Source organism: Microtus ochrogaster, linkage group LG1, assembly GCF_000317375.1.
Source record: "Microtus ochrogaster isolate Prairie Vole_2 linkage group LG1, MicOch1.0, whole genome shotgun sequence".
Lineage (NCBI taxonomy): Eukaryota > Metazoa > Chordata > Mammalia > Rodentia > Cricetidae > Microtus > Microtus ochrogaster.
In genome coordinates this window covers 42,248,443-42,263,544 of record NC_022027.1, presented here as the reverse complement: position 1 = coordinate 42,263,544, position 15,102 = coordinate 42,248,443, and the positions used below count along the sequence as shown (strand labels likewise).

General features: G+C 42.3%; 1 protein-coding gene across 2 annotated transcripts in view; it reads right to left on the bottom strand.

The window, feature by feature from the left end:
• Slc4a4 (solute carrier family 4 member 4) overlaps positions 1–15,102 on the bottom strand; it is a 329,959-nt gene that overhangs the window by 235,369 nt on the left and 79,488 nt on the right. The gene's annotated exons all lie outside the window — the stretch shown is intronic.

Genomic DNA, 15,102 nt, shown 5'->3' with positions numbered 1-15,102 from the left:
TGTGTAGATAATCTTCATTGGATTACAACCAAAAATACCAGAACTAAAACTCTGAAACGTGACTTTCTGAAAGAAATCCAGGAAAAGTACATCAATGACTCCTTTCTATCAATGAGCAAAAAGCATGAACACAGTACTACAATATTTTTCATGAAGGTCAACTTCTGATTTAAAACACAAAGGCTGTACTGTACATGGAAGCCACAAATACAATACAGTCAATGGCAGAGCGTGAAAGGTCATATGCCAGCTGGTATTAGTAACGGAGATACAATCCCACAAATGAAAGGCACAACAAGACTCAAGGAGAGCCTCTCACAGGAGGACGGCTGACATTATCCCAATGCACACAGACCTTCCTAGTTTCCAAACTGCAAGGTGTGAAACACGCTTCTCCCAGGTTTTCTAAATATGTATAACTCTACTTCCTGTAACTGGTTTCAATTTTTATAATAAACATCTTTCCAGATATTTCTTTCTGTGCCTTTATTTCTACGGTGAGCTGTATACCATAGCATTGTTGAATACCTACTGGGAGCCTGTTGTAATGGGTACTGGTGATTTGCCTAGAAATACCATCCTTAGGACAGACATGTCTAATTAGAGGACTGTAATCAGTGCAGGCGATCTGCCTTTTCACTACCCAGGGCAAGAGCATCAACTCTGGTGTCTGACAAGCAAATCTTGGCTCCGCCATTTACTGAAGGCATGACCTAGAGAAGTGTGTGTTACCTAACCTCATCAAGAGCCAACTTAAAGAAAAATCAACCTCATGACGGTAAATAAAAATAAGGCTCACCTCACATTGCTCTTATAAAGATTCAAAGGGAGAATGCATTCTAGAATTAAAAACATAGTCCTCCTACCTAATAAACCCTGCCTAAATTTTAAGCAGTAATAATACAGTTAAGATACTACTTTCACTTATGACCTTTGTAACATAGAAATAAGATGAAAATAGTAACACTAACGACACAGAAGTGTTACAAAGATGAACTTAGACATCAGATTTAAAAAAAATACTGTTTAATAGGACAGCTATGCACAGATGGAAAGCATGCTACTCTGACTTACTTATATTGTTTTCCGAATTCTATAACCAAAGATAACACATAATGTTTGAGCTAATTTTGCACAAAGTCACAGAAATTCCTCATGACAGTTCCAATTTCGTTGCCTGTTTCCATATTTCGGTGCAGCTCAAGAAGAGACACCATGGGACTGGAGAGACGACTCAGCACTGAAGAGCACACCAGAGTTCAGTTCCCAGGACCCACGTCAAGGAGCTCAGCACCACCTGTACCACCAACTGCAGAAGATCGATCCAGTTGCCTCTCCCAGCCTCCATAGCTACCTGAACTACACACATAAATATAAATAAAACTAAAAGAAATCTTTTAAGAAGAGGATGAGCAGAACAAGGAAGAGACACCTGTCCCAGGAAATCAAATATTCAAAGCAAATGAGCCTCTGACAACAGAATCAAAGACTCGAAGCACCCATCAGCTAAGCAGCAAATCGTTCTCCTTCACAACCCACTGGCGTGCAGGGCTTGGTCTTCTGAATTTACCCAAAAGAACACAACACGGTGCTTTTACAAACTCTTCCTGCACTCCACCCAACTTACAGAAGCAAAATTCAGAAGTCTGAATATTAAGACAGACCTTCAAGTGAGTCTTGCACCCACTTATACTTAAGAATTGACACTTCAAATTTCTATTAAGAAAAGTCACAATCAGTGTGGTCACTTAGTCACTATGGGGGGGGGGGAAGAACGCCAGAAAACAAGGAAGGAAAAGATGCCTTCCACTAAATTCTAATCCAAGTAAAATCTGAAATATAGTAGACAAAGTTCAACAAAATCAATATTTAACTTTTGCTTCAAGTACACCTTTTCAACACCATCTCATGGGATAACACAAGAATTGCTTTATAGCTGGTCATTACAGAGCATCCAGCTTTTCTAGTGCTCCACAGATTTGCTTCTCACACTGGACCCCTGCCTGTGCCTGCTTGAAATAGAGGGACTGAAAATCAGCATCCTTCAATGTCATGATGCTCCACCAAGCCCATCTTCCACTGGATTTGCCTGAAATACAACTGTCCCTCTTTACGAGGCTCCAGACATTGAACGAGAGGACCGCCACCAACATAGGTGATCTGCTTCCAAACTTCACAGTTGAGCCTGGGGGAATTAGGCCCACCCAGATCAATACTGACAGCACCCAGCTACATTCACACCAGTTTTTCTACCTGATAGGAGCAGAGCTGAGAAGGGTTCACAAAGAACCTATGATGCCAAGAAATCTTATTTCCTCTTTTGAGTAAATGATTGCATCATTCGCATGGATTTAAGGAAACCGGCTGGCCTCCCCACTTCCTGACTTAGCAGCGTCCTGTGCGGTATCCTTGACCGTGAGGATGGCTTTTGCCCACAGTGAAATGGCATCTGCACGCCATACTGAAGTCCTTTCCACCTGAGTCCACTGAGGCCATGCCCAGGTACTGTGGAGAAGTGGAGCTGGTGACCTCGCGCTTCTGCTGGTCTCCCAAGGCAGGAATCCATCTGGAAAGTCTGTTTGAAGGACTCCTGCCCATGGCTAAATGACGGTCTGATCAAATGCCCTACCAAGACCATCAGCCTGATGTCTGGCAATGAAAGATGCAGGTTGATAGAGGGTATCTAAAGTGACCAGAGCAGAGCAGGAGACAGCGGAAAATCCGCCGTGAGAGCAGGACAGCATGAATTAGAAATAGGAAACAATGCTGAAAGTTGAAAACTACAAGCTGGGCGGTGGTGGTGCACGCTTTTCATCCCAGTACCTGAGTTCAAGGCCAGCCTGGTCTACAGAGTGAGTTCCAGGATGGCCAGCAATACACAGAGAAACCCTGTCCCAAGAAACAAACAAAACAAACATACAAAAAGAATAGAGAGACCACATGCACTCTCCAGAGCAAAGGGGTCCACAGGCTAACACACAGGCAGGCTCACTGTGCTAGAATAATCAGAGACAAATGAGCGACTTCAGCATCAGCTTGAAGAAGTAGAGTTTGGTCTGACAGTGTTAGCAGTGACTCAGAGGAAGACAAAGAAGCCTACAAAAACATCAAGTCAACCAAAGCTGAGAGATGTTATAACTCTTTCTTATTTCCAAGGGCTCTTATGTAAAAAAGGATTAATTGTATCAGCAAGCACACAATTAAGACTGTAGGGTCAAAACTCACAAGAGAGCTAACTTTGAGTCAATGTACGGAAAAGCTTTTTAGCCATTAAAACCATCTACAAAAGTAATGGACCACCATGTGAAGCAATGAGCTCTCTGACCCTGGGAGGATAAATTATGATCAGTCAGAAAAAAAAAAAAAACATAGCATGGATTTCTGCTTCTGGACAGCAAAGATTAGCTGATTCTTGCACTCCTTTAGCCCTTAAACCCCACCCCCAAAAGAGAGAGAGAGAGAGAGAGAAAGACCCTGATAGAAACCATGCTTCCCCACCAGTAAGGAGAAGGAAGAACTGGCAGAGAGCGCAGCAGTTATGATGACCCCAGTCTAAATTACAAATAGCAGCCCTCTATTTCCAGTTTGGGAAATAAAGCTGACAGGGGCTTATTTTTACATATGACATCACACTACTACAGGCACATCTCCTGTTACTCTTGTCACCAGGGGCCAGTGTCAGCAGAAGTTTACAGACTTCAGAAGTCAAGGCAAATAGAAGCAGGGAAGGCTACATTCCTGAAAGCAGACAGCTGAGAAAATTCTAAAATGACCGTTCCTCTCCTCGTTTAGCATAACGAGGAAGCAGAAGTGAGAGGATCTGCAGTGAGGGGGCTATAAAAAGCTCACAGAGCACTGGGGCAAGAAAGGATGACACCATAGGCCAGCGCGAGATCAGCTTACACTGAATTCTACAGGGAGGTTCCCAGGACCTGGACCGCACACAGAACCAGTGGAAATTTTGTAGAAGGAAAGGAATCAAAGTTTCAGATTCAATCTGAGTTGGGCTCAGGTTTCTGTATAGCGCAATAAATCCTTAATGAGTACATTGGTGATCTCCAGGGATGAGCTTAAGGGAAGAACATGGGGGGTCATATAGCAATAAGACTGAGTCAAAGCCACTCCTGGGACACCTCACATTCCCTTCCCTGAGGGAAGGGTGGCCTGCCTGCCAACATTCTGGTGGCTTCTCACCTGCAAAGGCCAAGGCATTCAAGGCAACTGAGGCAGAGCTTGTCCTGCTATGTGAAACTCGGATGGCAAGTCAAACGTCAGCCCTGCCATTCCAAGCCCACGTCAGCCCTGAAGACCAAGAACTATCACATGAAGCTGTGTACATGGACAAACATGGAGTTGTCAATTAAAGGCCTCTTAAGACAACTAAACAGAGGAGGAAAACGAGAAAGAAAGGTTGTAATGATGTTGACAAACGCACGAACACTGAGCATGGACCTCTGTTGAATGCCGCACTGGGACAGTTTGGGAGCCACCATAGAAGACCAAGGTGTAGCATAGCTTTTTGAAAATGCGTGAAAGACAGAAAACTTGGTTGGCTATCTTCACAATGCAATGTCTTTCATCAGCCTAGAAGCTAAGTCTGCTCAGCATTGCCAGACCTCAACTTTAAATACAATTAATTAGCCCTTTTTTTGTGCTTTTTTTTTCTAGCAGTACAGGCACAAATCACAGGTGTCATCTTCATTCTGATTCCGATGGACTCTGACCTGCCCACCACTATCAGGACTGTCCTCATGAACTTGGGTCCTGTCCGCTGCCATGTATTAATACTGCACTGGCCAAATGCGTGGTTTCCTGGCTTTCCACGGAGTCTCTTTGTAATCAATGCAATGCCTACATTTTCTTTCCTAATAAAGAATGGTTCTTCTATTTATTTTCTGTGCAAATTACAAACCAAACATTTTAAAGTTTCCACAAACAGATTTTGTGGAAAAAGGAGGAGGAGAGGAAAGAAAAGAAGAAGAAAATCTTCTCCTTCAAAATTTCTATTGGTGAATAAAAATTTAAGGCACTGAAAATCATAAGCCATCATTTGTATCATACAGTTATCTTACTTGGAAAATTGAAATGACAACAAAAAAGGCTAAGAAAATCAGTCAAATATCTCTTCATCTCCCCCCATACCACGGTGAAATTGCACAGTGTTCAAGACGAATCAGTAGCTCCTGTTTCGCCTGCAACACTAACCTATCACTGCTGTGTATCATAAAAGCAAAACTGAACACGCCAGGCTGGAAATGGAACCCAGGGCTTCGGGCGCGCTAAGCAAGCCCTCTCCCAACAGCGCTCCTACCCAACTTCCAATACTTGGATATGATAAGAAAAGGGAAAAGCTTCAAGACCAAAGAAGAGGTTTTAGACAAGATATGAAAATATGATCCATAAAAGGAGGAAATAACAAATTGGATCTCATCAAAGCTTACAACTTTCTCCACCAGCGGCTCTGTTAGGAGATTGTAAAAATGAGCTACAGGCTGGGAAAGAATTTGCTACCCTGTCTTCTACCCCTCACAAGCATAACTTGAAATCGACAGAGGGATTAAGTGTGAGAGCAGAACCCGTGACACTCCTAGAAAACAATGTAAGGAAAAAGCACACTGTCATGCTGGACCTGGCAATAGTTCTTGGATATTCACCAGAAATTAAGCAACAAAAGCAAAAGTGGACATGAAAAGCTTCTGTCTGGGAAAGAAATAATCAATGAAATCAAAAAGCAACCTCTGGAACAGAGGGAAAATTTTGTAAACATCCATGTGATAAGGAGTAAGATATAAAAATATATTAAGAAACTCATGCAACTCAATAGCAATGGGGGAAAATAAACTGACATACTCAAAGAACACAGAAATAACCAAGAGTACATAAGTGTACTCAGTAGCACAAATAACACAACAAGTGCACATTAAAGACACAGAACGATACTACTCCACACCTACTAGGACATTTTGAGAAATAAAGACAAAAGAATTGGTATGAATGTGGCAAAAAGGGAACTCATGCATTTGGGTGGGAATATAAATTGGTGCAACCCTTATGGAAAGTAATGAAGCTTCCTCGAGAAGTTGAAATTTGAGCACTATAGTATCTAAAAATCCCACTTCTGTATATCCAAAAGCTGTTATCACATGTTCAATATATTATTCACAACAGCCAAGACATGGGAAGAGCCAAAGTGCCCAACAGAAATGAAAAGATAAGCAGTGGTGTGTTTTGATATACACAAAAATATATGTATGTATACACACACACACAAACACACACACACACACAAACACACAGGAAACTACTCAACCACAAAAGAGAGGAAAATCTTACCACTGTGACATCATGGATGAAACTTGCCCACAATGCACTAAGCGAAATAAGCCAAAGCAAACAACTCTCATAAAATCCTTCTTGTGTGACATCTACTACAGCCAATGAAACAAGGAATGGAGTGTTGCCTACTAGGGGTTTGGGGAGAGAAGAAATAAAGAAATGTTTGTCAGAGATGGAAGACATGCTATTTTAAAGCAGGTCTTAAATATTCTACACACAGCAAATGCAGTAATGAGGTGAGGGGACGGCTTACCTGACAAAGTTATGATAATCCTTTTGAAGTACATATGTATATGAAATCACCACTTTATTTTTTAATTTACATAATTTTGCTAATAGTGCTTCAATAAAACTGAGGATAATCTAGAGCCAAGAATAAAACAGCTGCAAAGCACAAATCTGACAAGGAATTTATATACAGAATTCTCCAAATGCAATCGTTTTTTAATTCCACTAGAAAATGAGTAAGAGACAGTACATAATGTGACAGTTGAACAGAGAGACTACACACATACAAAAGGAGATGTGGATGTTATTAGTCGTTAGGGACACACAAGTTAGAAATATGGCTTTGCTACCAACAGCCACCTACTTAGACAAATGAAATTTTAGAATACAGTGAATGAGGGCTAGGGAAGTTGTGATGTAGCAGAACAAATACCTAACTGTCAAGTTCAATTCAAACCATTCGTATACACAAAATAAAGGAAAGATAAGGTAGCTAGGCATAATGATACAAACCTATTGTCCTAGCATTCAAGAAGATGAGGCAGGAGGATCACCACATTAGAGGCCAAGGCTACATAAAGATTTCAAAATCGGCCTATATACTTCATAACAAGAAACTATCTTAAACAAAATAGGGATACCATCCAATGATGGTTACAGAAATTAGATCACTTATACAATCTGGTCAGAAGCAAAATAATACAACTAATTTTTAGAAGAGGGCAGTGATGGTTCCTACAAAGTTAAGTATAGATTTATATATGATCTGGAAATCTCACACATCTTCCAAAGAAATGAAATTCATGCCAATTCAGAGTCCTGCATGCAGTGCGGTCTGGTCAATAATAGCCCCAAAGTGCAAACAACCAAAACGCCTCTTCAATAAACTGATAGAGTTCACACACACGCCACAGATCTACCACTCCAGAATAAAAATTAACTACCTATGACTTGAAGGGGTCTCGGGAGCACTATAACTGGAAAAAACTCACATACCATAAGATTTAATTTACACGGAATCCTTGAAATGGCAAAATAAGAGAGCTGGAAAGTAGGTTTACAATTACAAGGGTCGGGGTGTGGAAGAGAGACCGGAACTTAGAAAAATGACCATAAGAATTATCTGAGGTACCAGAACAATACTTTCTGCATCCTCTTGTGCCACGTGAGGCTACCTGCAACAATCCTTGAGGAGTGACAAAAGACAAAAGCCACACATGGAAACTATGTCAGCTTCCTAATGTCAGGTTGCAGTTTATAAACCGCAACCACTGGGGAAATGGAGAGACGGGAACACGTAGCCTTAGTATGATCTATGACAAATACCTATGAAGCTATGTGCTTTTGTTTTTCAAAATAAGTTGGGGGAAAAAAAGAAAGAGAAGCCAAAACCTTCACTATGCAGTTCTCCCATGATCACTTCTGAGGCTGTCACTGGCGGAGGTCCCTGGGTTTACTTTGCGCTCCCTCTCTCTAACTGCCTGGAGAACTTCAGCTTCATCATGTGTGTGTGCACTTTACTGGGGTCCTCAAGTTTCAGGGGAGTCCACTAACTACATCCTCACTCAGCAGAGGGAAACCCCACCCTCAGTTCCATTGAGAAGCATGCACAAGAATGATGGGAAAATCCTTCCCCTCTTCTCAAGTTCTGATTGATGCTGGTGAGAGATGTGGCGCTGTGGTCCAGGCAAGTCATTATGTAGGAATTAGGAAGCCACAGCCCAGCAAAGGAAGGAAGTGTGGTGTGGTGGAGAAAACTCATGCTTCAGTGCCACGGGCCTGGGTTAACTGTTTGTGCCACCCTTACCAAGTCACTTTGGCCTCAGCTATCTGGTCTGTTAACTGTCGGGACGGAAGAAGGCAATTTGCGACGCTTCTCTCTGCTCTCAAGTGAGGGGAGGGGAAAGAGTAAGAGAACATACTTGTGACATGAAAGTGGCAGGGGGCTACCAGGAGTAGGGACACGTAAGTGAGTACCAGCGACAAGAGAAGGTGAGGAGAAATGGGGGAGGACAAGACCAGCATAAACTCGTATGTATGAAATGCCACGAGGAAACTTGCTTTCTTCTAATGAAAGACTGCAAGAGAGAGAGAGAGAGAGAGAGAGACTGTGTTGGGTGACAAAGCCAATATTTTATTTTATCTTGAAAGCTTAAAGCACGCAAAACCAGTCAGACAGCACCCCACGTGAAGCCATCCCTCCCTGTCACTAGACTTGCAAGGGAAAAGTCCCAAATGAAAAGGAAACTCTTTGGGAAGTATTACAGAAAGTAGTGACAAGGCATCCTGCCAACCACATCATCACTGTAAATGACCCTTTGCTCAAAACAAACTGGTTCTGTAGGAGAAGGGAGAAAATGTGTTCTCTTATTTGGATGGCTCTGCCCTATTCAGTGGTTCCATTCATACGTTCGCTCAGTGACAGCTCAGCGTCACTTGGAATGGGGCTGTCCGGCCAGCCACAACTGAAACAAAGACATTTCCTGTGCCTGCTCCTCTGGGGCTGCTCCTGCTGCTGCAAAGAATTTTTATTTCAATCAAGGAAGGAAGCAAAGGATTCTAGGCCTATGAATGAGAAACTGATTCTCCAAAAGAATGGGTGGCAAACATGAGGGTCATTTGGCCCCAAGAGAGAGAAAAACACAATCTCAGGCAACCTACTTGGGAGTTAGTCTCCATTTGATCCTTGCTTTACTTGAAGCGAAGGGACATTTTTTTAAGTTCTTTTCTGACAACTTTTTAAAAATTAATTTATCGACTTTCATGAGACCTAAACTAATTTTGAGTAAAAGAGTACGAGAGCTGGAAGAAAATTTCAACTACCCACGCCAACTCCTGTTCAAAGGCTTGGTGATTTGAAGGCCAAAACATGAAAGAAAGGAGTGGACTGTTCCTTCTGTGCTCCTCGGATCATCACAGGACCGGCCCTCTCCACCTCCTTCAGGTTCGAAAAAGCCACTTGGGACCAGATAACCAGGGCATACAGGCCTCAGAGACACCAACTGCATCTGAGTACTTGACTTCTAACAAAATTATTTAGAAATGTTCCATTTGGTAAGCCACTTCTCATCAGTGTTTGCTTGAGTCTTTCCAGGCGATTTTATCTGAATGGACTCAGCCCGGTTTATCACATTTTACAATGGGCAATCTTACATAGCACGCATACTCTGAGGGCTTATAGCTCGTCAATCATTAGGCTAAGCCCTGCCTACCACCCATGCCACGTCACCAGGGCAATCCATGAGTTTGGGAATAGTGTGCCAATTTTTCACATGAAAAAAACGAAGATTTAGAGAAGTTGGCAAAACAGTTCAGGTTCGGACACCTGACCCTGGTTGGTCAGACTCCAGCATGCAAACTTAACCAGCATGTTTCACCTAAAACACCTATCTCTCAAAATGTTATGCCACTTTTTTTTTTTTATTTATCACTAAAAGGAATTCTAGAATCCTCAGTTCAACTTTCAGCTTCAGGAGAAAGTGGACTTTGGCCAAAATCACCTTGCTATCAATATCCCAAACCATGTCCTGGTGAGTCAATTTGTCAAGAACAGTATCATAAGAGCACAGCACTCTGGACTTTTCACCACCTCTGTCATTCCCTGAGTACAACAGAAACAGCTCATGCTTTCATACTATGGCCATGAGGAATAACATCAGGAAGACAAGCAGGCAGGGGTAGGGGTGGGGGAGTCGTCCTTCCTCTAAGCTCCCTGCCCCACCATTCCCTGCTTCTACTTTTAGAAGCGTGTGCATCTCACCTCGCTGTATTTGACCTCTCCACAGACTGAAGTTTAAGGATCTCCACCTAATCTGAACCTGCCTTCCATGCAGCAACCCGGCCACAAGGCAGCCATCCAACAGCTATGTGCTCAGTTAAGTTGCTTACTTGCCTATACTTCTTCATCTATAGAGTTAACAGTTTCGCAGAAAAGGGTTAAGTGAGTCACTTATCAAGTCCTCAGAACAACACTCTGCTAGCATTGTTATTGTGGAGTTGGCAGAAGTGTGGTTATCATTATTGGAATAATCACAAAATGGAAGTGGTGTCACTTACATAATTGATCAGTATTTAAGGGCTGTCAAAAAGAACAGCTCTGAATTAACTATTCTAAACTAAGATTATTACTTTTGCTCCATTCTCTAAAATTAAACTTGTTCATATCAGTCATTGACATCGCTATTTCTGGCACTTAGTTTACCCTAGTGGGATCCTTAGAGACCCCATCAAATGAAATCTGGAGAAATGGTTTTAGTGCCTTTCTGGGGCTGCGGAAAACTCATCAGGACACGCTCCTTAGAATCCTCCAAGAAAGTCACAGCACTCAACGTTCTGCAGCGCAGGACTGTCTCCACTTAGAGTGGAGCTCATGCTGAAGCTGGTTCAGCAGCCTCGGAAGGAAAATTCCACTCCACCTAACTGGAGGAGAATACAGGTCTCCCTGCGAAGTGTGTGTGTATGTGTGTGTGTGTGGTGTGTGTATGTATGTGTTCTGTGCACATGCACATGTGTATACTATAAGGGAAAACAATCTCTCTTCCAGGCAAGAGTCCAGATTAGGACCTAAGAGACTCGCAAGAAATTGTTAATTTTGCCTCTTGTTTTGAGGAGCCCTGTAGGAAAATGGTGAGCCTACGCTGAGCAGAGGAAGGGTGGTCCATGTTTGAATCCTGCCGCTGGACATATGTACACTTTGGAGTCATTTAACCTCAGAGAGCCTCCCTTTCTTCATCTGCAGAGGGGATACAAGAATACCTTTCTTGCTGGCTTTTAGGAAGGGCTGAAGATGGTAACGCTTTTTAAGCACTTAGTCTTAAACAACCACAACACATAGTCATGACTGCTAGTCTCCAATCTGGGGCTTCAGAAGCCCCAGAATATGAGCTTTCCCACTACTCACCTCCTACCAAAGCCTGGATGTGAGACTGGTGTTTACAAAGACTACCCTCTAAAATGTATTCCTGGATAACACATAACCACCAGAAGATGATACACAGTCTGTCCCTCGGTATCTGAGGGGTTTTTGGTTCCATGATCTCCATGGATACCAAATTTCACAGATGCCCAGATCTCTTATATAAAATGGCACAGTAGCATATTCTCCCCATAAACCATCTCTGGGTTATTTATAATAGCTAACACAATGAAAAGGCAGTTGCATAGAGAACACTGACCAAAAAAGGTCTACGCATATTCAATGCAGATATAGCCTTTCTTCTTCCAAGTATTTCTGACCTGCCTTTGGTTGAATCCAGGATAACAGAGTCCACAGATATAGAGGGCCAGCTATATTTGCATTTAGTCAGCCTGGCTCACTGAAACCTCAAAAGCAGCATGAGAAGGTGCAAACTGTACAGGCTCGAGATTCTACAGGGCCCGTGTGTAATTTGCAAAATCTTGGCTTCAAGGGTGCCATGCGGCTCTGAGGAAATAGCATGGGCTCTTTGACACTGAATGCCCTGTCATTAAATAGACACAATGATCCTTTAAAAAGCAACTCATGATGAAATGTTTCTGAAGGTGAAATAAAGTATCCAGAGTTTCTAACAGAGAGCCAAATTCTTAGAGAGCACCCAACAATTTTCAGACCGCTTGAGAAACAATTTTATATTCCTGTTTAGCTTTAAAATGTCCTTGATAACAGCCCTAGAAACACCTAAAAGGGGTCTCATCTAAGGGATTTCCGAGATCAGACTTCCTATGGTCATATCTACAGAGCATGGTCTTGACTAAGAGATGCAGGGAGCCCCAGTCCACTGTGAGTGGCACCAGTCCCTAGGCAGGTGGTCCTGGGCTGAAGAGGCTACCTATGCATGGATCTGTTCATGAGTCAACAAGGAATATCCCTCCAGTTTCTGTTTCAAGTTCCTGCCCTAACTTCCTGGGTGATGGACTGTGACCTATGAGCTGAAATAAACCCTTTCCTCCCTTATGTTGCTTTTGCCAGCGTGAGTTCTCACAGCAGCAATGAAAGCAGAACAAGAACCTTATCTACTGTTATTCATATTGCCTCTTATCTAAAGCCACAGTGAAACCATCACTCTAGAATATAATCCTAATAAAACCTCTGCTCCTTAGTATGCTTTTCCTTTTATGATATGAAATATACAACTATGCTTTTCTTTTCATCTTGACTGCCAGGAATCTCAAGCAAATTCAGTTCAACTCCAGGAACAACGTTGGCCATAATGGTTCTGCGTATTCTGTGGCCTCCTTGGTTTTAATTCCTGTTTTCACCAAAGTTTTACATAATAAAAGCGCAAGTCATCTCAAATCTTTTGTGCAATATGAGCGGCTATTAGCTATCCGATTACATAATTCAACCTCAGGGGAAGATAGGAATTTAAGCATTATGAAAAGAGCACCAGGCCTGAGTATTTCTCACACGTGCCCCTCTCCTTGTTTAATTCATTTCATCTTTCAGATCCGTATTTACTCATGGAGAGCAGGAGGAATCTCTGAAGACCTCCCAGGATAATGTATGCACACAAGCACACCCTGACCCAATCATGCGCTGTGCACAGGACAATTAGTGCTATGCACAGGACAATTAGTATTAGGTTTCTGATCAAAGCAGAAGAATGTCTGAACAAGTGAACCTGCACGAACACACAGACTATGATGCAACACTGAGGACCCCTGCAGGCAAGCTGAGGGGCTGCACAGTGAGGGGCAGAGGCAACCACCCTTCCATACCTAACTCTCTAGAATGTTCTAGCAAGATTCTCTGAAGGGAAGAGGCCAGATGAAAACAAGGGTGCTCTCTGGGGGAATCATTCCAACTCAAAGAATATTAATTAGTTCACACTTTTAATACAACACATTATTTATTTATTTTTTATTTATTTTTATTTCATTGGTGTTTTGTCTGTAAGTACGTCTTGTGAGGGTGTTGGATCCGGGAATTACAGACAGTTTTAAGCTGCCATGTGGATCCTGGGAATTGAACCCAGTTCCCCTGGAAGAGCAGTCAGTGTTTGCAACTGCTGAGCCATCTCTCCAGTCCCCACACTGCTTAGTTTTTAGTCTAAACTGATTTACTTGGAAGACAGCACAGATGGATTGCTGCCCAGGGAGCTCGCGAGCTGGGTCCCCATGCTCTCTTCATGTCCCTGATAACAAGAAGGAAGATTGCTGTGTGCCTCTAACAACTGTGTGCAAAACATTTACTGCTGTATCCCAAAGTATTTGCATACTATTAATGTCATCCAGAGAGAGTTGGATTTTTTTTTCCCTTGTCTTTTTAAAGTTAAATTTGGGCTAGAACCAAGCAGCTCTTAATAATAGGGATGGTAGGTGTTTCTCCATTTTTAGAATAATTTGCTGACTTGTCTAGGAATCAAACGTGCCTACAGAATCTCTTAAATCTTCAGTTCAAAACCCCATTGCCCTGACTCACTAATAACTTAGCCTATCTGTTGCTTCAACATGAAGAAGAAAGACAAGGAGTTGCTGCTGTCCTCAAAGGTGATGAAGTAGGAGCTGGAGTTCCTTGCTAATGTACAAATAAAACAAAGGAAGGCAGTATAATAACTAACATGCCCAGAGCCTGATTCCTTGCTGGCACCCTTCAAAGGCATCATAGCTCATTTAAACTTCACAGCAACCTCATGCTATATGTCTATCATATCATATTTTACACAACACACAAACCAGGATCTAGGAGCTCGGGGTATATAACACAGCAGAGTGCTTGCCTAAAATGAAGAAGGCTGTGGATTTGATCCCAAGCACCACATAAACCTGGCCTCTTAGCTCCTGTCTGTAATTCTAGCTCTCTGGAGGTAAAAGTATGAGCATCATAAGGACATCTTCATCCACTGCATAGTGAGTTTCAAATCAGCCTGTGCTATATGAGCTTGTCTAAAAGAAAAAATGGATTAACAATTAATAAAGAAATCTGAAATCAGACTATGATTCCGTAAATCTTTCTTTCTTCATTTGTAGAGAAGGATATGGTGCTGCCTTTAGATCTGCTCCGACTTATTAAGAAAATCAAACACAGTCACAGAGGTGAGTAGTAGGATATTTCTTCGGGCCACCAGTTCACAAATAATGACATGAAGAGTCACTAATTATAAAAGCTAGGCTTGTTCCACTAGCTCTTACAGCTTAAATTAACCCATTTATATTAAACTACAATTTGCCTCATGGCTGTCTACCTTTCTTTCATTCTGTATGTCAGAATCCCTCTAAGGCTCACTGACTTCTCCCAGAACCTCGATTATCTCCTCCTACTTCCTCTCTCTGCTAGGAAGTTCCGCCTATACGTCCTGCCCGGCTATTGGCTGTTTGGCTCTTTATTAAACCAATCACAGCAATATATCTTCACAGAGTGTAGAAATATCCCACAACAGAGGTAGGTGTCTTTACAGAGTCAAAAGCCTTACTCAGAAGTTATGAGTTCCTACTGAAGTCTATGTGACTTCTTAACATTCTACTTGGTAGGCTTGGACTGATGTGGGATTCCCCTCTGTAATAAAGAAACTGCTTTGGACCTATAGCAGGGCAGAACTTAGGTAGGCGAGGAAAAATAAA